The 8,040-nt window shown below is 43.2% G+C and overlaps 1 long non-coding RNA gene across 1 annotated transcript in view; it reads left to right on the top strand.

The window, feature by feature from the left end:
* LOC113800865 (uncharacterized) overlaps positions 1 to 1,184 on the top strand; it is a 2,242-nt gene extending 1,058 nt beyond the window's left edge. The window contains exon 2 of the long non-coding RNA XR_011398631.1: positions 74 to 1,184. This is a non-coding gene — a long non-coding RNA (uncharacterized lncRNA). The remainder of the gene's footprint in view (positions 1 to 73) is intronic.
* Positions 1,185 to 8,040: the final 6,856 nt, after the last annotated feature.

Here is an 8,040-nt window from a genome sequence, read left to right as displayed (position 1 = left end):
ATACATATATATGTATACAGAACACATTATTCAATATTAATCTTACCTTATCTTACCGTCTCTTCTCTTACAGAAAAAACATGGATCTTCTGTTGATGGTTCTGTGCATTTTAGATGTGTGCCTTTTCCTCTGTTGTATCGCCTGCTTCTGTAGCGAAGAACCTACGAAGACCGAATACATAAAATCCTACGTCGTGGCTGATGAAGGCATTGGCTCTGATGATAGGGGAGAGCTTGACGTTCTCATTGTTGGAGAAGAAGCTGAAAGCAAGAGTGGAAACAAAACTGGAAATCAGAGCAAAGCTGGCGTTTCAAGGGACGCGCGATTCGACGAAGAATCAGACAAGGAAACTGGCAAAGAAAATGGAGATGGATCGGAGGCAGCCGGGGAAGAAAGTATTATAGAATCAGGCGAGGATTTTCACAAAGTAACTGGGGCGGCAAAGTACACGTACATACGCGCTGTAGTAGAAAGTAACAAGGGCATCGATTTTCAAATAGACTAAACTACCGCGGATGAACGTTTAGACGAAGATTCTGAATCTGAAAGTAATGATTCTTAATGTGAAAGTGATGAAGGTTCTGAATCTGAAAGCGTCAAAGATTCCAATTTTGAAAGGGACGAAGATTCCGATTCTGAAAATGACGATATGAATCTGAAAGTGACGAAAAGTTCGGTCATGGAAAATGGTGATTCTGATTATGTTCTTACAAGGATTTCACTTGATTGCCAAGATTTTATTTTCTTTGTTGTTTTTTGTAAGGTTCTCCGATTTTATTGCAGCAACGCTCTCCTATTTCATTTTAGTGACAAATCCAAATGTAAAGGTGTGAAGTAGTGTTTGATGATAAGGAGCTCATATCTATGGATGGCTGAAAGGTCATATCTGATAGTAAGGAATTTGATGAGCAGAAAGATGTACTTATAGTATAATCATGATATGGTAAATGTTTTTTTCCCCTAAAGTGTACAGCAATCTACTTAAGGCAGTTATCAAAGGATATGTGGTTGTATCATGTCATTGATTTGTTGATCATATATTTTTGAATTGCTCTTTATGATTAAGGTCTTATTTCATTTGTTCCTTATCATGTAGGTCTTTTCGATTTGTTCTTTATCATTATGTGACGTGATTATGCATCGGAAGCATAATCCAAATTTGTAATAAATTTTTGTACCTTCATTTGCGCCTTTTATTTTCAAATAAGAAAGTGGTAGGTAGAATTCCCTAACGGTACATAGCCGCACACATACACGCAGACAGATAATATATGAAGAAAAACGAGTGAAAAACCGAAACGTGTATGTAGTGGGATCTCCGTCAACCCAGGGGTTCAGTTCATCAAGTCAATATCCATGAATTGCTCGCCCTCCCTTGATGCTGGCGAGGGATACAGGCTCAAAGGCCATTGTTACTCTCTGTCAATTCAAATTGCCTTATGTTAGTGCTTCCCAAACTTTTTCGGGTGTGACCCTAAAGGCAGTCTTAGCCTGGGCTAGTCAGCCTTAAACGTGTGAACATGTAGTATATATCCAACCATTTTCGTGGTAGTTATAGTTGCAGCTGTATATTAGCTTACGTTATTTTTTACTTTTATAAGCTTATATTACCAACACACTGAATTTCAATAAAGTGTTGATAAAAAAATTAACCTTTACTGACATATCCAGCTATGGATTTTTTATTCTTCTTGCAAGACCCTCTGGCGACCCTCATTCGAGTCGCGACCAAGGGGTTGGGAACCACTGCCTTAAGTGGCAGCGTGGGTGGAAAACTGAATCCTTTCTATGGGTTAGATCCAGCGTTGTATTTTTTTTTCTGATGTTCAGTATAACAATGCTAACATTACATGAAAAACAAAAAAATGTAAAAGTGAATGTGCTGAGGGTCCACAAAAAAGAACAAGGGTTGGTTCAGTTTTCAACATTTTCACAGGTGTACAAAGCACACTTTTTGGATATCCCCTTCCCCCTCAAAAGGTGTACAAGAAAATGTTGATGTTCACGGTCATTCAACAATGGATTTTTTTTTCTGTTTAGAAAAGCCAGTTTTTGGCCACTCACCCCCCCCCCCCCCCAGCATACGGTTTGTAAGCTGGTGAAAATGTTGAAAATTGTGAACTAATCCTAAAGGAAAGGCCTTACCGCTAAAACAAGTTAAATACATATTTTCATTAATCTATAAATAAAACAAACATAACAAACCAAAATAGAAAGGGAAACTGTGGTAAAGCAAATAGACAGCAGAAACGAGATTATTAAACAAAATAAGAAAAAAATAAATGTGGCAGCATCCAGTCCTCCGGCACAGACAGAGCGGGGGAGCGGAGAGGATGAGATGCAGCATCCAAGACCACCTTACTTATGCATATGCACATGATAACACGAACGCACACATACACAGATACACTGGCACATATACACAAATACACACAGACACACAAACACGCGCTAACGCCTTCACCCACCCACCCACCCACACACACACACACCCACACACACACACACACACACGCACACACGCACACACACACGCACACGCACACACACGTACAGCGATCCATAGGGAGAAATACACACGCACACACACACTCAAACACAAATTAAGAATCCTATTATTGGGATGTTTACACAATGGATAAAGATTGTAAGCGTTTCTTATAAGCACCCTTGTATTTTACACTGAAAATCTTCACAAACTTAATAACGGAAAAAAATTAAAATGTACGGATCCGCAAATTCACAAGGAAACGCCAAACAAAATCAGCCAATTAGTAAAGAGAGAGAGAAAAAAGTGTTTACTAAAAGCAGAACTAATTTCGTTTTCGTTGCAATTGACCGAACACAAGCAAAGGAAAACAAACGTTGACAGCTTTCCCTGTGATGTGAATGACTTCTACCGAATATACATTTTTTTGCTTGATACATTTAGTGAGCAAATTTGTGATTACCACGATGCTACATCATGATCGCACAAATAATTAAAATCTTATTTCTTATTCCTTCAAATTCATACAGTTAATCTCTTTTCTATAGGGGAACCAGCGAGGTAGAAGAGCAAAGTGGTAAAGTGCAAACAAAGAGAAGCTCGAATTCAGCAAAGGATGCCTGAAGGACATCACGGAGCACAGACCGGCTTTCAGGAGTCCGCCGTCTCCGCTGGGAATCCTGAATCCTCCACCGCTTGGGAGACAGCTGATGGCCGCCTGTGTGCCTTAACTTCGGTGGAAACTGAAATGGGTTCTAGATCCTTAGCTATGATATCGAAATAGCTTTGAGCGTATGAACACATACATACACTTGTGCGTGCGTGCAATATAGAACGAGAGACAGGGAAAAGGAGAAAGAAAGAGGGGGATGGAAGGGAGAAGAAGTTGGCGAACAAGGGAGTAAGCGAGAGTGATCGAACGAGAGTGAGGCAAAGAAAGAGGAATGGAGAGAGAAAGAAGGAAAAGGACGATACCATACTGGCGACGGCGGCCGTGAACGGGTTTTACCTGTCTGACAAGGTTGAAAGTGCTCATCAATGCCATTTGATTTTTTGAAAGCACGTCTTCCTACCGTGTTCAACCGACGGCGAAAAATCAATGTGTCTGAAGCTGGCCATAAGGTTCAGACGCATAGGGATGTCGGAGAATTAAGCAATTCAGTCAGCTCTCTCTCTCTCTCTCTCTCTCCCTCTCTCTCTCTCTCTCTCTCTCTCTCTCTCTCTCTCTCTCTCTCTCTCTCTCTCTCTCTCTTTCTCTCTCTCTCCCTCCCTCTCTCTCCCCCCTCTTTCTCTCCCCCCCTCTTTCTCTCCCCCCCTCTCTCTCACCCCCCCCCCCCTCTCTCTCTCTCTCTCTCTGTCTGTCTGTCTCTCCAGGACTTACTGGTCAGGGAAACCGTTGATGATTGGAGCCTCCGAACCACTGGTCTCCGAGTCGCTCGTTTCCTAATATCATAACTTTCCTTCGTGCATTTTTGTGGTTTGGTGTGTATGATTCTGGCAATTTCAAACGACACAAAATCCCGGCTTAATCACCGATATATCAAGTTAATTTAACAGCTAACTAAAACATCAGATATATATATACTTTACAGCTGTTGAAGGAGCTTCTGGTATTATAAAACGATGTGCGGATGGTTTGGTTTAATAATGTCGATTATCAATCCCATAATTCACATCACACTAAAAACTTTACCATCTTAAAATAACACCGGGTAATGATACCACACACACACACACACACACACACACACACACACACACACACACACACACACACACACACACACACACACACACACACACACACACACACACACACACACACACACACACACACACACACACACACACACACACACACGCTAAACACTACAATCACAACAAACATGACAGTAGATACCTCATTAAAAATACCCGGCATTTCTCCCTGACAAACACACGCGACAGCCTCAATTTCCCGTATGACAAGCACACGATATTCCTCTCCCATGGCAACTCCCATAAAAGAGATAATAATGCATACTATTACGCCAAACAGGATGGGTAAATATAAACACGACATCTCGGTCTTGCATCAAGGGGAGAGTCCTTTCCAAGAATTTTAATGGCGACTTGCAGCTGCAATACTTCTTCTCCGGGTTGCATACTATAGGCACGTGTTGCATGCAAAGGAGAGTATTTATGTTAGTCTTTCAAAGTAGGTACAAGAACAAATCACGCGGTAAAAAAAAAAATGATTGGTACATGATTAAGTAAGGGATATATATATATATATATATATATATATATATATATATATATATATGTATATATATATATATATATATATATATATATATATATATATATATATATATATATATATTTCACTTTTACTTCGTTTATTTTCAGTTTTTGAATTCCATAGTAAAAGTGGACAGGAATTTTCGTAATTCTTATCAGGTAGATCTCCCCTATCGCCATTAACATCAACACCAGTGATTTATATCTGCTGTTTTGTTCACTTGTCTCTCTTGCAGTTGCAGTGTATTTTCATTTTATTCTATTTCACTTCCTCGCCTCTATTTTACTTCTGCTTTTAACTGTTTGTGCTTCTTTCTCTTCTCTCTCTCTCCCAGCCTGTCACTTCCTTTCCCCTCTATCAGTCCTCGTATCTCTATCTCTCTTTGTCTGTCTACCTTCGTCTGACTGTATGTCTGTTACTCTTCCTTTTTCTCTCTCTCTCTAGGTCAGATTGAGAAACCCCGATAAAATGTAATATAATTATGATACGTTTTATCTCCATTATCATTTCATAATTTACACATACATATGTATCTGTATAAATGAATATATATATATATATATATATATATATATATATATACATATATGCATCAATATATATATATTTATATATATACATATATATACACACACACACACACACACACACACATATATATATATATATATATATATATATATATATATATATATATATATATACATATATAAATATATATATATATAGATGCATATATGTATATATATGTATATATACATATATATATATATATATACATATATATATATATATATATATATATATGTATATACATATATATATATATACATATATATATATATATATATGTATATATATATATATATATATACATATATATATATATATATATATATATGTATATATATATATATATATATATACATACACACACACACACACACACACACACACACACACACACACACACACACACACACACACACACATATATGTATATATATATATATATATATATATATATATATATATATATATATATATATATATATATATATATATATATATACACATAATATGTGTCTCCTTCTCGGGCTCTAGTGTGACTTCCTGGGTCTCCTTCTCTTGCTCATCCCTCGCTTGTTGTCTCTCCTTTCCCCTTCATCCCTCTTTTATTCTCTCTCCTTTCCCCTTCATCCCTCTTTTATTCTCTCTCCTTTCCCCTTCATCCCTCGCTTGTTCTCTCTACCGGTATTATCATTATTATTAAATATCGATATGTCCGATATTATCATTATCATTATCGGTATTATTATCATTGGATATCGATATTATCATCCTTCCTCGGGCTCTAGGGTGACTTCCTGGGGTCTCCTTCTCGGGCTCTAGGTTGACTTCCTGGGGTCTCCTTCTCGGGCTCTAGGGTGACTTCCTGGGGTTTCCTTCTCGGGCTCTTGGGCGACTTCCTGGGTCTCCTTCTCGGGCTCGTCGGCGACTTCCTGGGTCTCCTTCTCGGGCTCGTCGGCGACTTCCTGGGTCTCCTTCTCGGGCTCGTCGGCGACTTCCTGGGTCTCCTTCTCGGGCTCGTCGGCGACTTCCTGGGTCTCCTTCTCGGGCTCTTGGGCGACTTCCTGGGTCTCCTTCTCGGGCTCTTGGGCGACTTCCTGGGTCTCCTTCTCGGCCTCTTGGGCGACTTCCTGGGTCTCCTTCTCGGCCTCTTGGGGGACTTCCTGGGTCTCCTTCTCGGCCTCAAGGGCGACTTCCTGGGTCTCCTCCTCGGCCTCTTGGGCGACTTCCTGGGTCTCCTCCTCGGCCTCTTGGGGGACTTCCTGGGTCTCCTTCTCGGCCTCTTGGGGGACTTCCTGGGTCTCCTTCTCGGCCTCTTGGGGGACTTCCTGGGTCTCCTTCTCAGCCTCTTGAGGGACTTCCTGGGTCTCCTTCTCAGCCTCTTGGAGGACTTCCTGGGTCTCCTTCTCGGCCTCTTGGGGGATCTCCTCCTCGGCCTCTTGGGGGACTTCCTGGGTCTCCTTCTCGGCCTCTTGGGGGATTTCCTGGGTCTCCTTCTCGGCCTCTTGGGGGACTTCCTGGGTCTCCTCCTCGGTCTCTTGGGGGACTTCCTGGGTCTCCTCCTCGGTCTCTTGGGGGACTTCCTAGGTCTCCTCCTCGGCCTCTTGGGGGACTTCCTGGGTCTCCTCCTCGGCCTATTGGGGAACTTCCTGGGTCTCCTCCTCGGCCTCTTGGGGGACTTCCTGGGTCTCCTTCTCGGCCTCTTGGGGAACTTCCTGGGTCTCCTTCTCGGCCTCTTGGGGGACTTCCTGGGTCTCCTCCTCGGCCTCTTGGGGGACTTCCTGGGTTTCCTTCTCGGCCTCTTGGGGGACTTCCTGGGTCTCCTCCTCGGCCTCCTCGGGGACTTACTGGGTCTCCTTCTCGGCCTTTTGGGAGACTTCCTGGGTCTCCTTCTCGGGCTCTAGGGAGACTTCCTGGGTCTCCTTCTCTGGCTCTAGGGAGACTTCCTGGGTCTCCTTCTCGAGCTCTAGGGAGACTTCCTGGGTCTCCTTCTCGGGCTCTAGGGAGACTTCCTGGGTCTCCTTCTCGGGCTCTAGGGAGACTTCCTGGGTCTCCTTCTCGGGCTCTAGGGTGACTTCCTGGGTCTCCTTCTCGGGCTATAGGACCCAGAAGTCGGCCGAGGAGACCATCCAAATCGTCCCGGTAGGAATGGTATGGATGACCTCTTGGGCGACTTCCTGGGTCTCCTTCTCGGGCTCTAGTGAGACTTCCTGGGTCTCCTTCTCGGGCTCTAGGGTGACTTCCTGGGTCTCCTTCTCGGGCTCTAGGGAGACTTCCTGGATCTCCTTCTCGGGCCCTAGGGAGACTTCCTGGGTCTCCTTCTCGGGCTCTAGGGTGACTTCCTGGGTCTCCTTCTCGGGCTCTAGGGTGACTTCCTGGGTCTCCTTCTCGGGCTCTAGGGTGACTTCCTGGGTCTCCTTCTCGGGCTATAGGACCCAGAAGTCGGCCGAGGAGACCATCCAAATCGTCCCAGTAGGAACGGTATGGATGACCTCTTGGGTGACTTCCTGGGTCTCCTTCTCGGGCTGTAGGGTGACTTCCTGGGTCTCCTTCTCGGGCTCTAGGGAGACTTCCTGGGTCTCCTTCTCGAGCTCTAGGGTGACTTCCTGGGTCTCCTTCTCGGGCTCTAGGGAGATTTCCTGGGTCTCCTTCTCGGGCTCTAGGGTGACTTCCTGGGATTCCTTCTCGGGCTCTAGG

The sequence above is a fragment of the Penaeus vannamei genome, chromosome 1 (assembly GCF_042767895.1).
Source record: "Penaeus vannamei isolate JL-2024 chromosome 1, ASM4276789v1, whole genome shotgun sequence".
NCBI classification, from domain to species: Eukaryota; Metazoa; Arthropoda; class Malacostraca; order Decapoda; family Penaeidae; genus Penaeus; species Penaeus vannamei.
Note: the sequence above shows the minus strand (reverse complement) of the source record. Positions and strands in the feature narration are given on the sequence as shown.